The following is a 26576-nucleotide window of genomic DNA, read 5'->3' as shown; positions in this document are numbered from 1 at the left end:
TGTGAAATGCAAAGGTTTGCCTTTATATTTATCGCTTGCTTTATGTAGAGCAATTTTTATCTTGCCTTGCAGCCAAAACGGTACCTTATGTAAGAACAACAAAAGCAAAACAGACCGAGTCTGACAGTCTGAGCAGTTTTTAGGAAGAATCTACCAGACTGAGTCTTATCCTGATCTGCTACCTCGGCATTCCTAAGTCATTTCGAAGAAAAAATAAACTTTGTGGAGGACATTGAAAGCTTGACTGTTCTAGCCCTGATTCCCATGATATCCAAGCCTTTATTTTCTTAAACTCTGGGCGTGTGTTTGTGACACAGGATGGAGTTTAGGCAAGCATAGGCAAAAGGCCAAATGCCTTAGGGACCCTTTTTCAAAGAACGATAAACAGCAGAAGGCTGCAAACCAAGTTCTTGAGAAGGTCTGCATAACATATCCTGCAAGGGGGACTGATGTGGCCTGAGCCAAATTGATTTGCAGGGATGTTTTGTTGCAAAACAGAGCCAGTCTTGTCTTCCTGCAGTCCTGGCAGAAATATTCTGGCAAGGACCCCGAGGAGAACAGAAAAAGGTGAGGACGGTAGAATATTGTTTGCTTATTTTCAATTATACAATGGAGGAAAACATTCTGAAATCTGACCGTACTCAGATCTGAAATCCCTGGATCTGCTTTCTGCTACTCTGGCGGTCAGACTCTGGTGGGGGCCATGGGGTTGCAGACTATAAGTTGCCTGGAAGATCTTACCATCCCAAAGAAGTTTCTCCTATTTGACAGAAGTACAGAAACTTACAGGTAAACCATTAAATCAGAGACGCACAATTATTTCTAGGCTGAAGGTTATATTCTGCCTGAGTGTAACATGCTACAAGCTGTAATGGTGGGACTCAGACCAAAACTAAATTAGATTCCATTTCATTTGTTCATAATTCAATAAAGTTAGTTAACATTATTCCCCAACTGTGGATTTCATAATTTTCCTCTTTTGTCACATGAAATGTGACAATTAAGTAAGAGATTTCTGAGCCATACCCAAGGCTTTGTGGGGTGTCTGTGTGCAATCATAAAAAACTCAAAAGCATCATGTAATTCACCTCTTGTGTAACCATTGGAAAACATTACTGCCTCTCCTAGAGCCACCATCAATCAGCACTACTTTTAAACAAACCATGTTTTTGTTTAGGTTGTGCTCTAAATTTTCTAGTTAACTGTTTTGCTTTGTTCTATCGTCTATTTATTTGTCTGTCTGTCTATCAATCTGTCTACCTACTTATAATCTCCTGTGAGAGTGTTAGGATAGAAGTTTCTTTTAGCTGCAAAGATGTAAAACCATTCTGAGTAAGGTCTTTATTTTTGTCCCCACCTCACTCCCCAGATTTGTACCAGGCCCTAACAACTTTCTTTACCTGTTTCCTTTTCCAATTCCTTGCAATGGGAAGTAAGCAAATAACTTTTTTTTATGACAGGCCACCTGTCCTTGACAAGTCATACTATGGACTCTTCTACAGTATCTTCAACCAACAACCTCTTACTTTCACTTTCTCCATATGCAATTTGTTGTTGTTGTTCAGTCGTTAAGTCGTGTCCGACTCTTCGCGACCCCATGAACCATATTGCGCCAGGCCTTCCTGTCCTTCACTGCCTCCCTGAGTTTGCTCAGTTTCATGCTCATTGCTTCAGGGATGCTATCTAACCATCTCATACTCTGCCGTCCTCTTCTCCTTTTGCCTTCAATCTTTCCCAGCATCAGGGTCTTTTCCAAAGAGTCCTCTCATCACACCATATGCAATACCTAGAGCTTATTAAGTACTGCATGAATATATCCCAAAAATTGCTTGCTTTTCTTTCATTATTTCCTCCTCCTCTCTATCATCCTCATCCTCAGTAATACTTATGATTTCCTTGGCCAGTAGTCCATCTAGTCAATCTGGCTGTAATTGCTGGCTTTTGTTCTTTGGTCCCCTAGATTCCCACAGCCTCCAGGCTCAGAGATTTGGCTTAGCAAGGAGACAATGTCTTCCGCTTCATTCATTTATTGTTTCTGGGTGAAATCCAGTGTCAAGTGAGTGGAAGACTGCTTACATGATGGAATGTTTCTTCCTCCTTCCCCTCCATCAGCGATACAGGGCCTCCAAATCTCCAGGGCAGATGCTGTAGGTGAACATATTAGCAGTGCGCATACATTTGTTGATGAAGCACAGCAAAAAAATAGAAATCAAGATGTGGTTCTATGATTGCTAACTTGGGTTCTTTCTGGGCAGATTGGTAAAATATCAAGCATATTGTGTGTGTGTGTGTGTGTGTTTACTAAGTATTTGTGTGTGCTTGGCTTTGAGGAGATCGAAATCACCAGATGAAGGTAATTTTATAATATCCTCCAGCTGAACTAAGATGCAGGGGATGCAAAAGCAATGATGGTGCAAAGCTGGAAAGGTAATTATGTAAATCTAGATCCTTGCACAGCCTGGTATATGCTTCAATTTATCCATGTGGTCGCAAGCATGCTTTTAATGGATAACAGGGCTGACTGATCACATGCCAAAGAGATCTCTTGAGTGATCATGTCCTGATGTGCACAGATGGACACAAACATGCTCATAAATAAGGACACATCCCCCCACCTTCAGGCGTGTGTGAGCACACATTATCTTTTTTCCTCTTCTCTTCTATTTGTTTTGGCTGTCCAGGGTTTTTGCTGTCTGCTCTGTCCAATAGATACCAGAGCTGCGATAACTGGAAGACAGCTGTTGAAGGCCAACATATATTTATTTTATTGTGGGGAACAGCTGTTTGGATCTGGGGAACAGGGGAACCATGTCATTGGATTCTGTCTTCGAACTCAGTGCAACTGGAGATTTTATTTGGAGAGTTTATTTCTTGGGTGACACTGGATAGATGTTTGCCAAAAAGCCCTATTCATCCCTTTTTTCCCTTAAAAAGAGGGAGGCCAAAGATTTCCATTGATTAGGCTTATAGTAGGAAAAAGAGATGTGAAAATAACTCTGCTTTTTTATTCATCTGGAAATGCTTTAATCTGAACAGTATGTCACTGAAGACATGTTACAATGCAATAGGGGATCTTTTTCCAATGGGATAATCCTGATTCAGCCACAGTTGAATGATCCTTTTTCCTATGGACCTTTCAGCATCAGACCTCATTTTCCCTGGCCTTCTAACAACCATTTATTTTTCCTTTCTCGAACTTCATTGCTATTTGCTATTACTATAGCAGCTTTTTTTTTTTAATCTCATACTGTGCTGTTCTCTGGATTGGGAGTTTATATGGTTTTTCTCTTTTTAAAACATTGCTTTAATTGATTTGTGCCACATCCAGGGAACCGAGGTTCTTAGAGATGATCCGCAAAAAACCTTCTTCAACCTGGGTGGGTTCCAGATGTGAGGATTAAACTCCCCCAATTCTCAGCGCTGGCTTTGCTGGATGGGGAATTCTTTGACTCGACACACATTTCACAGTTCACACATTTGGAGCGCATCCAGGTAGGGAAGGCTGGTTTTGAAATACAATCAATAAAAGAAGAGAAAAGCTAGCGAAGATGAGTTGCCATCGGAAGTTTTTGTGCCTTTCCTATGGTTAGCATGGCAAGAGTCCATTGCTTGTTCATGGATTTCTTCACTCTTGGTCAAGTGTGTATGAGAGAAGAAAAGTTCTCTAGTAGAGTTTCCTTGCCTATTAGAGTTTCTCTTCTCTCTTTTTCAAGGTAAGAGTTCTGATATGGGACATCCACCCAGACTCGGTAAGGCTGTATTCTTCATTAATGTAGTATATTTAAATGCTACAAAATGTAAAAAGAAGCACACTTTCTGTAGTCCAGGTCCTATTAATTGATCAGAAGATGCAAACTCAGTTCATGATTACTGTGGCAAGATTATTCTATGTACAAAGTTGGAAAGATTCAGCACTACCTGACAGGTCTTGCTGAGATGGATAAACTGACTTCTTTGATGAGAGAAAAGACAGTATCTACATTTATTGGTGACTGGAAACCTCTTATAGAATTTTTGCATAAAAACGAAAAAAAATGAACTTGTGATTTATAGTTTTGATGATTAGGCAGAATAGATTATAGAAAGAAGAGAGTCATGATGTAACTTTAGAGAGAGGTTAAAATAAAGTTGTACTTACAACTGCTGTGAAGAATATCGGAAACCACTTCTTTATGTCTTTATATTTTTCTTTATATCTTGCTCTTTCTTTTTCTATTTTCTTCTATTTTTGTTTCTTATTGCATTTTTAGCTTTTTATGTTATTTCTCTCTTTCCTTTTCACTTTTTTCTGTTTTAATTTGTTGTGGCTCTTGCTATTGTTCTTAAAACTTTCAATAATTGTCTGTCTGTCTGTCTGTCTGTCTGTCTATCATCTATCTATCTATCTATCTATCTATCTATCTATCTATCTATCTATCTATCTATCTATTTTTAGAATATATAAATATATGAAGATGCAAAGTGATTGTTTAAGGAGCAACCTGGAGCTTTCTTATAGCTCCAGAAATGAAATGGTTGAGGTTTTGTTTTGTTTTGTTTTAAAACCATAACTAATTAGACTAGTTTTGTGCTTTGGGTCTCATTCCTTGCAGCCCCTGGTCCTATTATTCCCATCAAGTCTGACAAAAACCCAGTAAAAGTTCAAATAGCATTTAGATGTGCATTTTAATTAAGGACTTCCATTTTATCCTGTATCACCTCTGTTGCTAGTTGGTTTCATCATCCTGGCTGAAGATTAGCCACTAACCTATGGACTGAGAAGAACAGATACAAAGAAAGTGACTCTGAAATACTAAAACTAGATTGTTGTTCAGTTTTACTAGCTGTGGGTCTGTTTTCCATGAAGCTCAACACGAAATCTCAAAGGGTCCACTAACCAAAAGAAAATTTTCCAGTTTCACAGTTGTGGCAAAATATGGGTGTGTTTGTAATACAGATGTGAGCTGTGAGTTGGAATATCTGTGCATCATGTGCATATGCATATATATTCTTGTATTGTTCATTTTACAACATTTGGCAAGCCTATTTTTACTTTTCTTTTTTTTTCTAGGCAAGCCATGCACTTGGGTCTAAGCCAATGGGAATAATTCCTGCTATGCTGGCTGGATCTTGCCTTTTTATTCCCCTTTTCTCCCACCCCATGTCTTAGCATCCCACTCATCTTTCCTGGCAGCATGCAAGATTAAATGTCTGGGCATGGAGTGGTGGGCAGTCTCTGGCACCGCATGAAAGCCTCAGAGAGTTTTGGAGATTGGAACCCAGCCTGTTCACACCAACCTCTCTGCTCAAGACACCCTTTCAAAGCAAATTCCAGCCCACCAAGGCTTACAACCTGCTAGCGAGATGACTGAAGCCCACTTCACCTTGCCACTAGCTGAATGGGTGGCTGCCATTTTTCTCCCAGCTACTCGATATGGCCTCTTGAAAGCATATTGGCACTGTATGATACAAGAGGCTAAAATGGTATCAGAGGCCCAGAGCTTAGGTTAACGGAACATGCCATGTGTTGAAACGCAAAAGTGTTCCTCCTGCCAGAAAACATTACATACTCTTCTCATAGGTTACATTCCCAGCTTAAAAATGAACTCTTGGCAGCAAACAAACAAACAAGCAAACACACCCTAGGACTTAAATAATGAAAGTTTCAGCTTTAATGTGTCCAATAACTTTGGGGTCGACGTGGCATGAAGGAAGCAACGGATTTTGTATATATAACGCTTGACGGAAAACTTACTTTGGTCAAAAAACCTCGCTCACATTTCACACGCCTCTCTTCTTTTTCCAGATTAGCAACATTTAAAATTCAGATGTAGCCAACAAGGGGTTTAAAAGCAAGATATGTCTCCTTTATGAAAGTGCTCTAAGGCTACAGCCCTGAGCCTACTTATCCAGGAAGGAGGTAAGTGAATCAGAATCAAAATGTCTTTCTGCAGGTGATTCAGAAATGCTTAGATGAATCGTGTCTGATGGTGGAGAAGAACTTCTTTTTCTAACTCCTAGGGTCTTGGAATTAAGATTGGGAAAACTGGGCTCTTGTGTTTTCTTCTAATGCAGCCTCCACGGATCTTGGATGAAATCAAATGTTGCTCTAACTCCATTCAACTTTCTTTCCCTAATAAGGATGTGGGCAGACCATTTCTAACGGTGCTTCCAAACCCTCCCTTTTCAAATTCTCTAAAGAATTCTGAAGTTCAGAAGTGCCTGATTGCATTTCTGAAACAGAACTAATGTGAAAGTCACAGATGTTGGAAGTGAATTCAGTGGCAGTGTTTCTACGGTACCTCATGACCTCATGACCCCAAGACAACTGGACTGCTAGGTTCCATATAGATAGAGAGTTAAGGATTCATTTTGTCTGTGTCCCCTCTTTGTCTATCACTCTGTTTGCATGTTGTCTAACAGATTGCTAACCTCTGGTCCCTCCCTTCTGCCTTTGTTCCAGGCAAACACGCATTAAATACACGCTGTCCGATTGTCCTACTGATAGAATGTAAGTAGTTAGGTGCTGGGCTTTGTCTGGTCCTAAATGTATTTCCTTTAGGTAAATCTCCTTTCTGTTATAGTGAAGTCTGCTTCACAATCATTGCCCAGGTCAGATCCCCATTCCCAGGAACACCCACAAGCACACACAGAACATTTCAACTTCTAACAACATATACAATCATATCAGTATTTTATGTTCTCTTTCCTTTTTCCTGCACTATTTTACCAAAGTATGTACCAGTGTGTGTATCAGTAACATATTAGGAGGGGAGAAACACAAAGAGAAAGATGGAATAAAAAACTCTGTCGCCTGGTCACACTGTATTTCCAGAATCCATGCTAGAAATTTTCTTAAAATAATCCAAGAAATCCTCAAGTGAGATTGCACGATGAATAAAAGTGGTTCATGGTTATGATTCAAACCATACACAGAACTGCCAATTAACCAAGCGAATTCCTATTTTATGAGAACTGGTATATTTACTGTACAGTTGAATACCTCATTATATCCCTAATTACTCCAGCACAAGCTCATAATTTGCCCAAATGGGTTAAATTACTCTATCTCCTGTTTTCCCCTCTCTCTCATTTTCTGCTTGTCATCTGGAGGGCAGCTAATTTATTAAAGTACAATTAAGCAATTCTCATTCTCTGCAACATCCAAAATCAATTTATTTGACTGCACAGAATTGCTCATGTTCGTGGTGAGCAACCCCATTTAATAGAGACTCACCTAGGATTTCATTTAGTGACTGCTACATGACCAAGCAAGCAAGCAATCCAATGGTTTAAGTTGTAAGAAAGAAATCTGGAACCTGAAATGGAGAAGATACTATTCTGTTGAACAGACCAGAATAGAAGACCAAGTTCCCATTATTTATATCTAACCTGGCCAATCCAGAAGCTTCATAGTGCTTACTAAGCCTCATTCGACCTTGAGGTAGGGCCTTAATCTGGACTATGGCAACAATCTATTAAAAAATTGAAGTGTTCCAACTTGAATTCAGCAAGCAAAGTGGGGATTTATCTGGCTGAGCCTGTCCTCTGCATATACTCCTTTTAGCATTTGGGTGGATGCTTCTACGTTTGTACAAGTGAATTCCCCTTCAAATTGTACAGATCAAAGCTGCAGTCATAAGGGACAAGGTTATATCTATTCCTTTTTTCACTGAATGAGAGTTCTAAAGCTTCTTTACAAGCACACCACAGTAATGATGTCTCAGCATCAATCTGTCATCAGACAGACCCTGATGGACACCTGTCTTCCACAGTACATTCACCAGCTGCTTTGTTCTCCCAACAGCCAACAGCTATTCACTGTGCAGGGAAAGCCAATGAGCACGCTGGCCGGTGCTGCTCTTTCCCATCCTGGCATAAATAAGAGCAACAGCACTGAAATAAATCAAGTAACACCACTGGAAACCAAGGAACACGAAGCAGAACAAAATCAGTGCCAGTGTGGTTGAGATCCCAATCTCAAAAGAGAAACTAGATACTCTAAGTTAAAAAAGTATTTTGGCTGGCCTTTAAGCATCGTGAAAAGAGGAGACTGGGAAGTGTTTATTAGCAGCCATAATCTTAGTCAAGTAACACTCAGGGAAATATAAAGAAACCTTCTTCTTCCCCAGTGCTGCCTCCAAAGCCAAATAAAGAAGGAAATGGAACTTCTTTCAAGATTATTCAAGGCAAGTGTTTGGGGTTCTAAAAATACCCCTAATTCTTGAGAAGCTGCCAAAAATTCCAAGTATGAAGTGAAAAGATTCATCTTAGGTTCTCTCTCACAACAGACAACATGTTACTGTAGAAAAGAAATTCCCATCATGCACCTGGCCACTTGCCCAGGGCTATAGGATTTGGAGGCTTTCAGAGATCATGTTTTAACCTCCCAGAACTGTGCTAGAAGAAAAAAAAAAGGCTTTACCTAATTTTGAGGTGATGGTTCTGGAGATCAAAGATGAATGTAGGATCTTGAGCTGGGTGCATTGTAGAAAAATCTGAAGCATGTGCAATTCCCCCTTGATCGTCCTTGAAGATCTTGAGGCTATGGTATCTCAAGGAATATCTCCGTCTAAGTATCATTGTCAAGGTATCTCAGTCCTCTTCAGACATGCTGCTCAAGATGTTTTCATCAAGTAAGCTTCTAATAGTAAGTGCAGTTCAAGGGAGCAGATTCCCGAAGAAACAGAGGAATCCCCTTCATTCTAGCCAAACATCTGTCTGGGATACTTTAACTTGGATTCCTGCTCTGAGGAAGGTGTTGACCCAGGGGTCTAAATGCCCCCTTCCAACTCCAGCATTCCATAAAGCGAGATAGGTGTCTTCAAGAAACACATCTTTCTCAGCTTGGAGGGCCTTTCCTCAGGAAATGCTTTCTCTGGAAAGAAACACCTGGAATCTAGTTGATGTCTTTTCAGTACTGGACTAAGGCCTGTTCTCTATGTTTTTTTTTAATAGTATTGCAGTCAGGTCAACTCCTAAGCACCTAGTGTTTTTATCTGATTTATGTCTTTGCTATTGATCAATTGCATGTTATTTTTTTTAATGTTTCCTGTCTTATTGTTGCATTGTTTTATTGTTAATTTTTTCTGTGCTTTTACATTTTGAACCACCCAGAGTCCCTGGGAGTTGGGCGGCATGCAAATAAAATAAATAAATAAATAAATAAATAAATAAATAAATAAGTTGAAACTCCCCTCTCTTTCTCTTACCATCTCTCCTCTGTTCTCCATAGCTTTTCTTTTAAAATTAAGCATTAAACAAAAACAGGAAATCAGGAAAGTAGAAGAGCATAAAATGTTGGTGGTTCCATCAGTGTCCCTCAGCTTTGGATGTGGGACAATATCTCCTCCTGTAAGTTAGCGTCAGAAGCTCTGGTTTGTTTGTATGTGTGTTATGGATATTTGCCTGATGGATGAATGTGTGAATCCAGTCTTCAGGTCCAGTTTACATCTCTCTTTCATTAATGGTAACACTGCAAACAATTGAGAGGCTCTGATTTGTACTTCTACTCTACCAGAATGCTCCACAGTCAATGACGAAAGGACTAGGAAAGGTTTTACTGTGGGATAAAATTGGCAAACTGCTCTCAATTGGCAGTGTCCCTCAACTGGCTCAGCATTCCAGATAGTTTCCCATCTGTGTCCAGGATGTGGGCCAGTCCCCGTAAAGTGCTGCCTGAACAAGCTATCTTGCAAAGATTGGGCTTCATAGTTAACCTCTGTGGAAATTATTTGTGCTTTCTAGTGTGAAAATTAATAATTACAATCCTTCTGATTTCATTCCACATTGCAAAGCTAAAACAAAGCAAGCCCTATCAGGAAATTCTTTTTTTTTCTTCTTCCTCCCACTGATCCTCTGACAGAACAACGCTTTATGTATATTCTGCAAAAGCACAACTGAAAGCAGAGAAGAAAAACAGAACCTGATCTGAGAGGTGTGGGCAACTAATCTCCAAGCTAATCTTTTCTGGCACTGAAAGATGTTGAGCCAGATAATTTTTTCAGGCTTGCAGTTGCATGGGTAATTTAAGCTTTGAGGAAACAGTCAAAAGGGGGTTCAGGTTCCCATACATGCCCTTTCCATTTTCAAAACATGGGGTTCCCCCAAGTCCAAATCCCAAACAGCCTTCCAGACATAACAGTCAAAACTCACTAGTCCACAATGGGAGTAGCTAAACTTAACTGTTGAGACAGGTTACCCACCAAACATCCAGGGGAGAAGCAAGTGTGGGCCACCAAACCAACAAGAATTTTAGAGCAAAATTTTGGAGAACTTGAATTAAATACCAGTGAAATGCCTGTTTTTATGATGGAGGTATGGTAGAGCCTTTCCAGGCAGAAGGTCTCAGGGTCCATTACATGGGTAGCAAGTGATAGATCACTTTTGATCCCAAAAGTTGTTGCCAATCAGGTAAACACTACTGGGTTAGGCACACTTCCTGTGGGCCAGTTTTTCCAATTCTTTAAATCTGCAAGGATCTCTAGGAGTATAACGTGTTTCTACGGCCTTACTTTTGGGCTATCTAATAGCAAGGCTGAAGAAAGCAAATTTTGGCCATCATGCAATAATGTCCTCAAATGCAGTATTACGTTCCTTGCCATGGCACAATTATATGAGAAACCAAAGGGGTGAGTTCAGGGATCTCACGCAGATGGAGAGGGTGAATCTTGCTGCATGCTTAGACACTAATGTATGGTCCACCTTTTCAGCTAAGAACCTCGTTAAGTCCCATTCATCTCCTCCCTTTTTATGTTTCTTAGGTTTATCTCTCCCTGAAGCAGCAAAACTAAGTCCAGATATTGATACCTCAAACTGTAAGTGAAAGCTACTCTGAATGAATGTTCCCTACATGTAGAAATCCCTGCTGATAGAAAAATAGTATACACGCTACTGCATGGACTGGAAGCATGCTCCTTTAGAAGTTTTGGATTACAACAATCGCAGTTCTTTGCTCTTTAGCCAAGAATTGATGGGACTGTTGAGATATGAAGTCCAGAGGTCTAAAGAGCTTCAGATACCCTATTCCTGATTTATTACTTATCATATTTCCTTTTCACCCTACCTATACTGGAGGTCAAGACAATTCAGTCTTCTGGGATGTTCCATTGTGATATGGAATATCAGTTCAAACAATGTGGTAAGCTTTAATGTGGTTTCCTTGGTTTAGACTTAGTGTGCTGTGTGAGCCTAGCCAATTGTGGTTAAGTCAACAAACAATCGTTAAACAAATAATGGCTTAGCTTGATGTGTAAGCCCATCCCATGTTTTGAAGGCTAAGAATTGTGGAAGTCAGAACTATCAAACCTAAGAAATATTAATTCCAGGATAGATAAACATGCAGATTACATGATTTTTTAAAAAAATGCTTGGAATAAATAGCCAAAAATAGAGCACTCTGTGTAAGGTTGGCCCATTCTCTAGCCAGAAACTGTTTCACTGGAAAAGCAAAGCCTGAAAACACGTGTCTGTGGACTTTTTTTTAAGACTAGAGTTTCAGCCTGAAGAAAGCAACACATGCTAAGGATGCAGGGATTTCAAGTTGATTTGTAAACTCTGCCAAAGTCACTAGAGATTATTATGGAGATTATGGCAACAAGAGTTGCAATCAATCCTGGGGGTGTCTGGGTGCCCTAATGACATTCCCTGAACTGTTTGCCAATTTTATCATCCCTTGTAATTTATTTATTATTTAAGATGGTTTTATATTGTATTTTAATTGATTTTATCTCTTCTGTAAACCTCCCAGAGTCACTTTTTAATGAGATGGGTGGTGACAAATTTGACAAATAAATAAACAAACAAATAAATAAATAATTTGTTCAAGGGCCTCCTCAAGGATGTTTAAAACCTGTTTTGGAGGGGATTGGCAGTGTATTGGGAATATAGGCAACAGAGATAGGATACGGATTGCCAATGGGGACAGACAATGCCATGCAGGGACAACTTTAATAACGGGTAGATAGCAATTCAATTCAGCCGTGGGAAAAATTTCTAAGTAGATCTTAAAACCATTTGAGAAAGGCTGGGTCATCAGGCTTTTCTGTGGAACCCTCCAAGGCCCACGTTGATATTTCTATCACAGCTTCCCTTATTTTGGTGGGGCGGGGTTCCTTTCCTTTCTCTCTCCCTATTTCCTGTTATGTTGAATCTTTTTATATTATAGACCAAGAACTAGGACTGTTCTGAAGTTATCTGGGGAGTTTTGTTTTTTTTCTACATTTTATGTGCCCCATACAGGAGATTTTTCTTCCTGGCCCAAATCAATGTGCTAACCCACTTTGGTGACAATAGGCAGACACATTAGTCTCCCTTATGAAAATTGCACCTGCGTATCCTCAGATACGGAGGTTGAAACTGTATCGTGTATGATTAAAATGCCCACTTTATGCACAATGGCGAATGGATCTTATACTACCTATTGTTAGAAAGCTGGTTCCTTTTGTGACCATGAGTTGACCATTCTTCTTCTTTGCCACCATTTTTCAGAGACCTCCAAGAAGGCTGCAAAAGTTTTATCAATAGCTATAGTTTATAGAAGCTGTCTGATGCCATCTTCATTTTACTAATTGTTCCAGGCCTGTCTTATACTGTTTTTTACAAAAACTATAAATATGTGTTTCATCAAAAGAGCCAGTTTGGTGTAGTGGTTAAGGCATCAGGCTAGATACTGGGAGATGGTGAGTTCTAGTCCCCTCTTAGGCACAAGCCAACTGGGTGATCTTGGGCCAGTCCCTCTGTCTCAGCCCTAGGAAGAAGAAGACAAGGTCAAACCACTTCCAAAATCTTGCCAAGAATACTGCAGGGACTTGTCCAGGCAGTCACCAGAAGTCAACACTGACTCGAAGGCAATGTGTATCATCTATCTATCTATCTATCTATCTATCTATCTATCTATCTATCTATCTATCTATCTATCTAATCTGCTATATTTAATGCATTAATTATTGGTCTTGAACTATAAATAAACTTCAAACGAACCTGGGGAGCCTTTCCAACAGAAAAGCAAGGAATTAATATTTTAAAGAAGGAAGTCATCAAGATGTGATTCTCTTTCATCCCTCAGCTTTACTCACAAGCAGAGTTAGCCCCAGTACAACAGTAGGCCCAGGCCAAAATATTCAGCATCTAGTCAAAGGGACAAACATCCTTAAAAAAAAGAAAGAAGAAGAGTTTGGCTGCTTTGCAATCTGAATTCCCAATCTACAAGGAAGTCAATAGAACGAATTCTGAGAAAGGAGCAACCTGTGAGGTCTAGCACTGACATCAAACGTGAACATCCCATCCCTGGAGGCTAGATTTGACAAGAAAAGCGAGAACAAGCAGAGATCAGCAACAACTGCCAACAGCTGAAGGCAGGTGCTACTTCTGCACTTGCAAGACTGTTTTGGAGAGGAATAATTGATGCATCATATATATATATATATATATATATATATATATATATATATATATATATACGCATGTGTATATTTCCAGGAAAGAAACACAAAATGCACGTGCTGCTGCTGATGCTAGAGTAAGGAAAAATAAATCCAACACCTCCATAAGCTTTAAAGTTTTAGATAGCTGTCAGTGCAGGTTTATTCTTCTCTTGATCTCAGGCAATGACATTTATTGAGACAGTTGGCTCATTTAGCTCTATAGATGCTAATCACAGCTTGGGTGTGATCACTAAAGACAAGACATAGCATAAAAGGAAAAATAAAAAGGGAGAGGGCATAGGTGTCCATACATAACTATGATGGTGTCAAAATGACAAAACGTGCATTGTGACATCATGGTCATGCTCTTTGAACTTGCACGGAGATGACACCGATAACTATATAAAGGGCAGAGTCTGTATCATAATGCATGTACAACCTTTAATATCTGTCAGCTCCATTACAGTATCTATCACCATTGACTATGCTCTCTGGGGCTACTGGGAATTGAAGTTTGGCAACAGCTGAAGGACAACATCTGTATTCATGGTTCTCATCCAAGAGCCAGTGTGGTGTAGAGGTTAAAGTATTGGTCTAGGACTGGGGACTCTGAACCCTCAGCCATGGAAATTACTGGGTAGCATTGGCCCAGTCTAAATCCAACCAACTTCTCAGCGTGGTTGATCTTGGGATAACATGAAGATCTCCCTGGAAGATCTTTGAGCTCCTGGAGCCATAAATCATCATCATTTGGCTGCTAACAATTTCCCAATTTTCAGTCTTTCAAACCATCTGCTACCTAACCCTCTGAAGCAGCGAGGCAGGGGTTTGGCCTAAGACACTTAAGTTGCATGTGTCTTGCAAGTGCTTTGTGGTCCCTTCCAACATTTAATTGCAAGATATCATAGTATCCCACCCCACTACTAAGAGATATATGTTCATACTTTTTGAACATATGTGATTTGCAATCTCACTTATCTAAAGTAAGCTACATAAAGTTTACCTATTTAGGGAAAAAATGAAACAGAACAAAAACTATGATGTGACTCTCCTAGGAGTGCGCCGCAATAAAGTAAAGACGTAGGACTGCATGAGCATTATAAATTAGCTTTATTCCACCTTTTCACATAGTAACCCTTTACAAAGATTTTGGACTGCATGTCTGGATTGCTGTAATTTCCCTTTTATGGAAAGCTGAACTAGCAAAAGAAAACAAATCTAACTTTTTTTTTTAATGGAATTAGGCATGCAACCTGAATAGTGGAATGGCATGGCCACTTATGCATCACTCCCCATACCTTTATTCGGTTTCTCTGATGGCTAATGAAGGAGAATTGTGTACAGGAACATCTGCACAGTGTATGGGCTAGACCCCCCCAAGTCCAGATGGGAGATTCCACAGAAGGTCGTGGAGAATAACAGGGCTAAGATCCCGTGGGACTTTCAGATCCAGACGGACAGGCAGGTACTGGCCAATCAACCAGACATCGTGGTAGTAGACAATTACCAGAAGACAGCAGTTGGTGATTGATGTAGTGGTGCCAAGTGACAGCAACATCAGGAAGAAGGAGCACGAGAAGCTGGAGAAGTACCAGGGCTGAAGGAGGAAATAGAGAGGATGTGGAAAGTCAAGGCCAAAGTGGTCCCAGCGGTGGTAGGAACACTCGGGGCTGTGACTCCTAAGCTGAGAGAGTGGCTCCAACAGATCCCAGGAACAACATCAGAGCTCTCTGTCCAGAAGAGTGCAGTGTTGGGAACAGCTGAGATACTGCACAGAACTCTCAAACTCCCAGACATACCACCCATAGGGGTGAAAGAGGATTTTTTTTTTTAATTTTGTTATAGTTCAAGGTGAGTATTACAGCACTTCGTCTCTTTCTCCAACTTTGGAGAAGTTGAAAGTTGGAGGTGGATCTTTGGAACAGCTGGAGGACCAGGTAGGGGAACAGAATGTCCTGGAGAAACTCTATCTATGTGGTCACCAAGAGTCAAAACCAGCTTGATGGTACATTAATCACAATCATAATCATAATGTGTAGACCCCCGGTGAGGCACTACCTTGATGTGGTTATGGGGCTTGAGTGCTCCAAGGCAGATGAGAGCTATGCCAGAGGTTCAACCATACTGGACAGGTCTCATCAGAGGAGCCAAATGAAGAGTGCCTCTCCCATAAACAATACCATGAGACATAATTTACAGAAATCTATACCAGATATTTTCTACAAAAGTGTAGAAAAGAGACATGGCAAGGCAAAGTTTTACATTCCCAGTTCATTAAAAACTAGGAGACAAAGCAGATAACAACAAGACCTGGCAATGGCTAAGAGCAGGAAAACTGAAGAAAGAGAAAGAGGGGCCAATTCTGGCTGCACAAGACCAAGCCTTAAGAACAAATGCATACAAAGCCAGAATTGAGAAGGCAGCAACAGACAGCAAATGCCGACTCTGCAAAGAAGCTGATGAAACAGTGGACCACCTAGTTAGCTGCTGCAAGGAGATTGCACAGACTGACTACAAACAATGGCATGACAAAATAGCAACAATGGTGCATTGGAATATGTGCAAGAAATACCATTTGCCTGCAAGCAAGAATTGGCGGGACCACAAAACAGACAAAGTAAGAGGAAATGAAGAAGCTAAAGTGCTCTGGGGCTTTAGAATTCAAACAGACAAGCACCTGCCACACAATACCCCATACTTAACAATTGTTGATAAGAAAGACAAAAAAGTCTGGATACTGGACACTGCAATACCTGGAGACAGCAGAATAGAAGAGAAAGAACTGGAGAAAATCACAAAATATAAAGACCTGCAAATAGAAGCAGAACAACTGTGGCAAAAGTAAGCAAAGATAGTAGCAATAGTAATAGCACCTTGGGTGCAATCCCAAAACATCTGGAGCACCACTTGAAGACCCTCAGCATTGACAAAATCACCATCAGTCAATTGCAAAAGGCAGCTTTACTTGGAACAGCTTCCATCCTGCGATGAAACCTTTAACACCATCAAACAACAACAACTACCTATTCCAGGTCCTTGGGAAGGACTCAATTGGTGGACAAAAATGCCAAATCCAGTCTAAACATCTGGCTGACTATGCAACCAACCATAATAATAGAGTGTCTGCAAAAAACGGCACTCAATATTGGAACTACTTAACATTATAGAAAACAAACCAACCTATTTCTGAAAGATCTGTGGCTGTGCTACCTTGTCCCCATTCTGTCGCTTTTGGGATTTCCCCCAAAGCTGCTTGCGATAAAGCAGAGCAATACTTTGATCTTTTCACTCTTGTTCCTTGTTATTTTTTTCCCCACTGTATTAAAAGTTTCGTTGTAATAGCTTCAGCCCAGTGAACAGCTGTGTGTTTTTCTTGGTTGTTTAGTACTCTTGAAAGACTTTTCTGTACTGATGGAGGATGCGAATAACAATACGGAGAATTATAATACATTGTGTAATTGTTCTGTTTATTTTGGACTAGTAAATTTCAAGATAAACCAGGATTAAGGCACAGAGAAGCCTATCATCATCAGAGGAGTCTGTAGGGTGTGGTAAAAAAAGATGGATACACATAAAAACCAGGAAGAGATGTGGCAGATGTCACCTTGATTGATGATGTTGATGAAGATGATGATGATGAAGATGGTTGCTAAGTGATGCTAAATCGGATGGCTGTTCTAATAGATGAGGAAACATTGCCACCCTGTGGTCATATCCACTGTTGGTGGAGCTTTTGTATAAGAAGTCAAAGTGCTCTCTCTAGTGGTTCATATCAGGAAGAGTTGAGAATGAATTCCCCCCCCCCCCCCCCAAGAGAAATGGTTTCTGTTCTACGCCTATTTCCATTTAACTTCCTGCAAACATCTTCAGGTCAACCCTATAAGGAGAAGATGCATCTCTGAAGCTGGCTTGATTTATTTTTGAAAGGTCTCACTTTGGACATTCAAAACATCAACGGACAGGGAACCTCGTACATTTTTGAAGGTGTGAGTCCTTTCGCAAGGAATTGAGGAAACAGGAATGTCCTCTGATGACTTGTTTCACTGGAAGAGCGGAGATTTATTTTTCTTTGTAGATATCGTTTACTATTTAAAAGGAGACCTTTCCCCATTCTGCTTTGTTTATTTGGTACCAGGTATTGCTCAACGGGATAGTAGACTGAGAAATTAAGTTCTACGGTTGATTTCAACTTTATTGTCTTGCTTCATTTGCAAGTTTGATTATTTTTCTAAAAATCCCCCCTCCCCCCAGCTTTTAAAACACTTTAGAGCTTTGCCTTTCTAAAGGGCCAAGATCTATGATCAATCACTGGAGGATTATCTCATGAGGCTAAAGCATTTTTAAGCATTGTTTGTTGACTAAAATACAATTGGTGGGATTCATGTATCACGCTAAGCCATTAACATGGTTTATAAACCACAAGGATTTTGTACAGTCTGTTAAGCCATAATCAAAACAATCTCTTGATGGATTAAGTATTATGTGTGAACACATCATTATGTAAACCATGATTTTGCCTTTAGATTTACTGTCTCCCTTTCTTTCTTTCTTTCTTTCTTTCTTTCTTTCTTTCTTTCTTTCTTTCTTTCTTTCTTTCTTTCTTTCTTTCCTCCTTCCACATGACTTTTTCTAGTCTCCTTTTTGTTCATCTTGGTCCAGTGAAATTGCTAAAATGTTCATCCAGTTGAAAAATAGTCTTACAAAACATTTCCTAGGATTGAACAAATAAATCCTGAAACCAACATGGTCAAGGCTGTGAAATGGTTTAGGAATAGCTTTACAACCATCTTATATAAGTATGTATGTATGTATGTGTGTATGTACTCTGTGTGTGTGTGTATATACATACACACGCACACACACACATATACATTTTCCTGGCCTTTTGGCCCCAGAATATGTGTATGTATGTATATGTGTGTGTTTATTCCTTATAACTAATTGTGTGTGTGTGGGGGGGGGGATGGTTTGGCCAGCTGGTAATAACACTGTTCATCTGATGGATGAGCTGTCAACCATGAAAGCATATGCCAGAGTAAATCAGATCACCTTTAAGATGGCACAAAACTTTTTTGCAATTGAGTAAGTTAATTAATCCTCTGGCATCTGATGAAGAAAAAAAAAAGCCCAAATAATTGAGCACAAATTGCTCATACAGGATTTTAAATCAAAAGGCCCTTTTTGATATCCCTTTGAGATGAAAACAGTAATGTCATACCATCCAAATGTGCGGGTCACTTGTTCCTGTCATCCTCTGCCAGCATGGTTAAGGAAAAAATAAAGCCCTGTAGAGCTTAGCATCTGCAACAAGGAAATGAACAATATTAAACCTTTAGTAGGCTTGATTTACCCTAAATAGCTATCATGTTTTACTACTTTAACTTAAGAATAGCAATTCCTTTTTTCCCCTATTGTAAATCATGGTAAACCACATTTATATTTTCCAATAGTCTGAGAAACACATCACAGAAAATTGCTTTTTGGGTGCATCAGAAAAAAAGAAAAAGATCTTGTGTTGCCCAAACATTTTAAACTAGTTCTATGGTTGATTTTTAAGCATTGTTTGTTGACTAAAATACAATTGGTGGGATTCATGTATCACGCTAAGCCATTAACATGGTTTATAAACCACAAGGATTTTGTACAGCCTGTTAAGCCATAATCATTAGGCATTTTAAACTAGGAGGAACACAACACTGCTGTATCATGCATCACATTACTGGTCCATTTAGTTCAGTGCTGTCTGCATGATAGGTAGAATCCTTCTGAGATTTCAAACAGTAAACTGTCTCAGATCTAATTGGGGTACTACGCTGAGCAGAGCTCAAGTAACTAGAATGCTCTAGTTTCTACCTTTGATCTAAAGTTTCCATGCAGGAAAGAGTTGACTGTTAGCTATTCTTCTTTTGGAGAACTCCAGTTAAGTCCTATGCAAGATACTTCATGCAAGTCTGAGTCAGCTCTAAATCTTGCAATAAGACCCAATAAAGTTTTACTGCTTAAAATGCCGGAGAAGCCCCAGCTCACTTGTAGAGACCGCAAACGTCGTGTTTAGGCTACGCAAAGATTTGATTCAGAGATTCAGTTCCAATGCTGTTTCATCAAATCCCTTACTCAAGTCGACTTTTGGAACTGGATCAACACTTCGGATTCAGGACGGAAGCATTCAAATTGGTTGGACTAGTCGGACGTCTTTTGTGCATGTGCAAAAAGCCGTTCTTTTCCAAATCCATCTGGACAGTCAAATCAATGTCAGGACATTGAATCTGTGTTCCAGAACCACTTTGATTCAGATTGAAGTGATAATCCACATCAAAATGATGAGGTGAGAGCTCACTCCATACCATGCTAATAAATGACCACAACTAAATAGCACAGCAGTCTTGGCAGACCTTGTCAGTGCTTGCAACCAAGCAGGACTGGCTCTGATTAATTTTTGAATGAGAGACTCCAAAGCTGTAGGCCAGACTGGAAAGTTGAAAAGCACATTGCAGAAGAAGGCAAGGACAAACCACTTCCATATTGCCGCTAAGAAAACTTCATGGACTTTATCATGAAGTCATCAGGAATCAAGCTTGACTCAAAGGAGACTTCCCTTTCTATTTCCCACAAAATTGACATTTCTAATCCCTCTTTGCTGCTTTCTCTTTTTACACACCATTAACTAAGGCCTTTCCCCACCAAGTGGGGTCTCCTCCCCCCACAATCTCTCCAGGCTTTGCTCTCCCTCCCATTTCAGGATTAGAATTAAAGACATAATATTGGGCCTTTTAACTAGAGGAGGGGAACAATGGAAACAAGGACAACAGAGAGAGGCCCTTGTTCCAGCCCAAACGTCATCCACCTCTTCCTGTGGAGAATCAGGAGGCCCTTGTACCCCAGCAACCAGAAGGTGCAAGCTGGTTATGTGTTTTCTAGGTAGGCCGTAGCGACTTATGGTGACATTTTGTATTTCAGATTAGACAGTGAGCCTCAAAACACATTAAAGACTTAGGCTCGGTGGTTGCTGGGGAGACAGGTACTTCATCCAGCCACAGTGTTGAAGGCAACCTGCTGTATCAATGAAAACAGCCCCTCAGTGGGGCTTTAATGGTTGATTTTTTTTTCCAGATTAAGGTTATTAAGGAGACTCCCCTACTACCTCTATAATATCCCAGTTTTCTCACACAGGACCCCAGACCTGACAGAGACTGAAATCTACCACTTCGATTATCTCTACTGGAGAGGGAACTCCTAGCTGGCTTTTGTGCTTGGTTTATTTTTCATTATAGATATCCCCCCTCATAATGTGAACATGTGAATGGGTACAAAGGGGTGGGGGTGGCTGAAGCCCACACAGTGAGGGAGAAAAGCCTTGTGGATTGTCAAAATCAATCATTGCAAGACCTTAGTTTCTATGGCTGATGTACCAAAAAGATGCACATCATTTTGGTCATCCTCTGTTTTATCCTCACCTTGATATTCTGGAAATCAGCTGAAAGGGAGCCTCATTTGATGAATCTTAGGGTAGGATGCAGTCAATCATGCAAAGAATAAGCACAAAGCAAAAGGCCACTTGGAAGCAATTTTAAAGGGTTTCGGCTGATCATGTGAACTTCCTTGGCAGGGTTTGAATATCCCCATAAGGCATAATTCTAAAGCGTTCTGGTTTACCATGAGCATAATTACTCCCACTTGATCATCTAGTGAATGAATCCACAAATTTTGGAAGTTCCTCCTGTGATACGTTCTGCATCATATGGAACCCAAGATTCTTTGTCTCTCCCAAATAAATCAAGGATTGGAAGCCAAAGCAAGTATGACTTGTAGTGTAGCACACATTCCTACCTATAAAATAGCTGAAAATATAGCTAGATTTGCCGTTCCTATTCTTTTTTTTTTTTTTAATTCAGATCTGAATAAGGGTTTCACCACAGTGGACAAATGATTTTTCCCAGCACAAAGTTCTAATACATATTGTGATTCGAGCCATTCTCCCCTGACATTCTAAGGACAAAATATGGTATTTGGCAGGCCAGATAGCCACAGTGTATAGATCAATGCAGAACAGTTCTTTAACTTTAATCATTACTCCTGATAGCCATCATCTGTATAAGTAGGCCACACAGCTAAGCACACAGCTCTTTTTTTCTCTTCTCTCTTTTCTATGGCATGAGTAGCTGAACTGTGAGTCAGTTCTTTCAGTTGTGAATGCTTTTTAAGGTCTCCACCCCCATCTAAAATCTGCTTTCATTCTGAGAAGATATCTGTTTTCCTGGTGTTTGGGGAAATGTGCTTCAGAGGCCCTGGCTGATGTTGGAACTTGATTTCTGGAAGTGAATATGAAATTCTGCACCATCAGTGTACTAGCAGAGAGAGAGGCACGTAAGCTTGTAAATATTAAACTTGAAGGCACGTTCACCAGCTGGGAGTTTTGAATAAAGAAAGAATCAATCACCTATTCTCCAAAAGTGATTCTGCAAAACGAGGAGGTAGAGAACAGCTGAGAAAAGACACACCCTTATGCTGACTGTTCTTAACATTGAAGATCCAATACTGTAGCAGCTTTCCCCCAAACTGGCACCACCAGATTTGTCAGACTGTGAAGCATCAGGCATTGTGTGAGACTAGAAATATATAAGAGAAAAGCTAGAAATATATATAATCTTCTAAATCCACAGATAGACAGATTCTGATGGAGGAAAGTTCTCCAGGCTTTTCCCACAAGGGATATAGAAAGTTGGCCTTCCCAAAAGATCAACATTCCTGATTTCTAATTTCATCAGCTATTAAGCTAGAAGTAATTGAAACATTTACCCTGGACCCTACAATTGCAGGCAGTCCTCAACAAGTAAACACTGGTCACATCCAGACCCTAGGGTTTGGGGGTACAGAATCTCAGCCTCCTCTGCTATTATTTCCAATCTTCTCCATCCTCCAATGCTTTCTTGTTCATTTGTACATGGCTCTTAACAGCTCTAGACTTAAGAATTGCATTATGAGGGTTCCCAACAATTATTTTGTGCTCCTCCTGAGCATAAAGCTCATATGGCTGTCAGCTGACAACCACAACGAAAAGCAGAAGCGAAGATATTAGATGGTTTTGGCTCTGACAAAACATCAGGGTCAGAACAGCTATAGCAGACTTAAGTGGCAGAGCTAGAGATTACTGATGTCTGTCTCCCAGGTCTAAACAAGTAAATAAAAGCAAAAAGGAGTTCATTTGGGATAGTGTGAATAGAGAATTTTAAAATGTCCTAAAATAAAGGAATATGGAATTGTGAGAACTGCGTGCTAACCTGCATTGAAGATGGTGTTGCACAGAAAAAAATGGTTCAGGAAGCAATTACTTTTCTTTTTTTCTTTTTTTGCCAAACGCACACACACACTTCTGTGATCTTTGGTTAAGATAACTTCCTGGGTTCACTAAAGGTCCAGGAGGCACTTCCAGCACTTGAAGTAAAAAAGTGTAGACTTCATTAAGCCTTTGTTTCGCAAAGGATCTTAAAGATCTTAAAGTTGAAGGTCTTTGATCCTGGCTGCTTCCGAATTCTTCAGAATTAATCACTGGGTACACCTTCTGGCCATCTGATGCACAAGTATCTTGGGAACGGGAAGAAAAACCCATCTGGTCAAGTGATACTTAACTACTTTTTTTTTTTTTTTTAACCTGGCTTTGAAAAGAAGAGAAAAACAAACGAACTTCTTCGAGGCCTCTTTTGTTCTAGTAATGCTCCGCTTCGGTTGCAGAAGTATATAAATGTCGAGGCTCAAGGTGGTTGCTGGGTTTGCACTTTATGAGAACCCTAGTTTGTTTTAAACCATAATGGCTGGGCTCACCGATTAATGATGAACCATTATCCGTAGTTTTAAAAATGACAGTATTTGGGCTGTACACCATGTTAACTCAAAAATCAAAGGAACTATATTTTGGTTTCATATGATGAATGGACAAACTCAAAACAACATAGGGATTGAATGTGTGGGCATTATAATCCGGCTCATTCTGTTTATACTAGTAGGGATGTTTGGTTTTTTTCCCCCCCCCAATTTAGCTGCCAAATACAGTGGTACCTCGGGTTATGAACTTAATCCGTTCCGTGACTCTGGTCGCAACCCGAAGCAAATTTCCCCATAAGGTTCAATGTAAATACGGTTAATCCGTTCCACCCTCTGAATTTGGTCACAACCTGAAGCAAATTTCCCCATAAGGTTCAGGCCGGATCAGTCACACGAATACCACGATCGTGCTTTTCTGTAATGTCCTTCTTCAGTTCAATCGTCACTTTTTTCTTCAAAGCCTTATTCTTGCCAAGCCTGCTCTGCATTTTCTTTGGAGCCATGCTGACAAGCACACCAAAAACCTTCCAAAACGCCACAAAACACACCACAAACCTCACCGAATGTCTCCTAGCTACCGCGATCTCGCCCACAGGAAGCCGCGACCGTGTGGCAGCAGGGAAAATGGCCGCGGATCCAGTTCGTAACCCGAGGCGGAGTTCGCAAACCGAGGTAAATTTTTGCGGCCGGAGCTGGTTGTAACCCGAAAAGTTCGTTAACAGAGGCGTTCGTAACCCGAGGTACCACTGTATGTTATTCCAGTGCTTCATCCCAGTTCTAACTTCCACCTAAATGAGATGCTGTGATTGGAGGACAGATCACAGATGCCACCTTTAATTCCTTGAAGGCAGGGCCAATAAAAAATGTGCACACGTATCATCTCCCCATGGAGATGTGGATGCAATCGTCATCATCCACTTTAACTTTCTTCTGGACAACTACACCTCTCCACATCTCTCATTCTTGTCCATGTTGACTGCAGCTTGTACCTGGAGAGTTCTAGGTTCTCCACCGTGAGCCCAACAGCACAACTGCCAGTGCCATTAAAAGACTGACAAAAGCAAAAACACAGAAGCAGAAGACACCTAATGAAGAGACAATTGATATTATTAAGGATAATTGAAAGAAGGGAGTGGAGATGCTGGGAGATCCCATTAAAACCACAGCTCCATGATCCTTGAACTAGAGCAATGGCGCCTACCCGGCTGTTTAGTGCAAAGTTCCCCATTTGGCCTGATACTGATTACTCTGCATCGGATTCCTTCACAATCCTCGAGAGAGTAAGTGCTTAATTGCAGAACTGTTGACACAGGAAACGGCTCCGTCTAGCCTGTGGTGGATATTTGGGAAAGGAACGGCTTTTGCGGCTTTCCTCCCATCATGGGTTATGCAAATGTTCCCTTTAAGGGTAGGTAATGGATTTTCAGTGGCATCTGGGATCTTTCTCTGGCGTGCCTAATCTGGAATTATGTACGACCCAAGGATTTTGCAGTGTAGGATTTCCTCTCATTTTAAAACAAAGTGAGTTGGGTTTTTTGGTTTTGTTTTCTAAATTGTGGCCAGGACATTTTAGTACCCCAGATAAACCCCTTCTTGGCTTATAGTGCTTGCCTGATCCTGCCTCGGGAAAGACTGGAACCTGGACCCAGTTCCCTCTGGAAATGTGTATATATAACACATTGCCATTGTTAATCGGTAAGGGACTTGTAATGTGCATCTGTATAACCAACTTCCCCCACACCTCCTCCCAGTTTCAATCCTATATCAGTCTAGTTACTCTAGGCATCTGATGAGGTGAGCTACAGCTCACCAAAGCTTATGGCTTTTGACATTTGTTAATCAGAAAAGGTACTTTTTGGGGGGGGGGGTTGCCTTTGAGTCAGTGTTGACTCCTGGCAACTGCCTGGACAAGTCCCTGGCGTTTTCTTGGCAAGGTTTTTCAGAAGGGGTTTGCCCTTGCCTCCTTCCTAGGGCTGAGAGAGGGGGACTGGCCCAAGGTCACCCAGCTGGCTTTGTGCCTAAGGCCGGACTAGAACTCATGGCCTCCCGGTTTCTAACCTGGTGCCTTTAACCACTACACCAAGCCGGTTCAAAAAAGGTACCACCAGACCTTATAATAATAGGTTACACTAGGTAATTTACAGATGGAACCTGTAAGGACAAATCAGAAGCTTCAGAACACTAACTTTGGCTGCTGAAGTTCAGAACTTCTGGAAGATAGCAGGTGGGGATGGAAGTATTACCTCTGCCATCCATTATTGTGCAAATTGATTTTAACACAAGTGTGGAAGTCCTGATTTTTCACCTGGACCTTGGCTGGGGAGGAGGAAAAAGCTACAGCTGAAGGCACAGAGTTAGGGCCATTGTACTATTATTTATGTTAAGAAGGTTGCTTACAAAAAGACTATTTGGGAGCAACCAAGAAGGAAAGCAGTGGGGACCAAAGGTTTAAAGCCACCCAATCTGATTCCAACATGTAATTACAGTTATAGCACATATGCAAATAGTGTATGCCAGCGTTTCTCAACCTTGGCAACTTTAGGAGGGGTGGACTTCAACTCCCAGGATTCCCCAGCCAGCCATGCTGGCTGGGGAATCCTGGGAGTTGAAGTCCACCCCTCCTAAAGCTGCCAAGGTTGAGAAGCACTGGTGTGTGGTATGTTTATCTAAATAACAGCTATCATATTAAGGAACAGTGTACATCAGCTAATTCTTTTCTGATAAAAGAATGACAGTTCCTGAATGTGATAGTCTATACATGTTTTGGGATGCTGTATGGAGAAAGAAAAAGAGAAACTCTGAAAAACCTGTTTCCTACTGTGGTGGCGACCCATTTAGACAGAGAGAGGAGCAGACGTACGGTTGCTGGAGTCAAAAAAGCAAATGCTGAACACCAAAGAGAAGGGAGCTTGACTCAATGTATTCACTCCTGCCTTTAAGCCCCTAGGAACATGGTTTAAAACAAAACCAGACTCTTCAAAAGTTTCAGTTGTTCAAACTATTCTCTGTTCAAACTATTCACTCAAATTATAATATCCTACTAAGCAGATAAGCCATCTTAGCAGAGGCAGGTCATACGGCAGTGATTCTTGTTCTTCTCCTAACAGGCATGTTAGGTTTGCCAGCATCTGTTGACAGGGTTTAGGTAGTCTTTCCCTTTTACAGTATCCAGCCCCCTTTCTTCCCTCCTGGCATTCCAGCTTGAGGGAATACCTCTGCCTGGGCAGCAAGCTGTTCAAGGCCAAGCTGTAATGAAGAACTTTGATGCGACTCAACAAAGAAATCCAGCCCTTTCTTCAGCTTTCTCATCTGGTGTCCACCATCACCCATCTCTTTCTTCCTCATCAGCACAGC

General features: G+C 40.7%; 1 long non-coding RNA gene across 1 annotated transcript in view; it reads left to right on the top strand.

Annotated features, from left to right (window-relative positions):
• The first annotated feature begins 2833 nt into the window (after positions 1 to 2833).
• The window catches only part of LOC148216196 (uncharacterized), a 35815-nt gene continuing 12072 nt past the window's right edge, over positions 2834 to 26576 (top strand). The window contains exons 1-3 of the long non-coding RNA XR_015795840.1: positions 2834 to 3713; positions 5786 to 5899; positions 10743 to 10796. This is a non-coding gene — a long non-coding RNA (uncharacterized LOC148216196). The remainder of the gene's footprint in view (positions 3714 to 5785; positions 5900 to 10742; positions 10797 to 26576) is intronic.

This window comes from Python bivittatus, unplaced genomic scaffold (genome assembly GCF_059951505.1).
Source record: "Python bivittatus isolate LINGU-HERP-01145 unplaced genomic scaffold, Pbiv_v1 ctg000320_np1212, whole genome shotgun sequence".
NCBI lineage: Eukaryota > Metazoa > Chordata > Lepidosauria > Squamata > Pythonidae > Python > Python bivittatus.
This window is presented reverse-complemented; position numbering and strand designations above follow the sequence as displayed.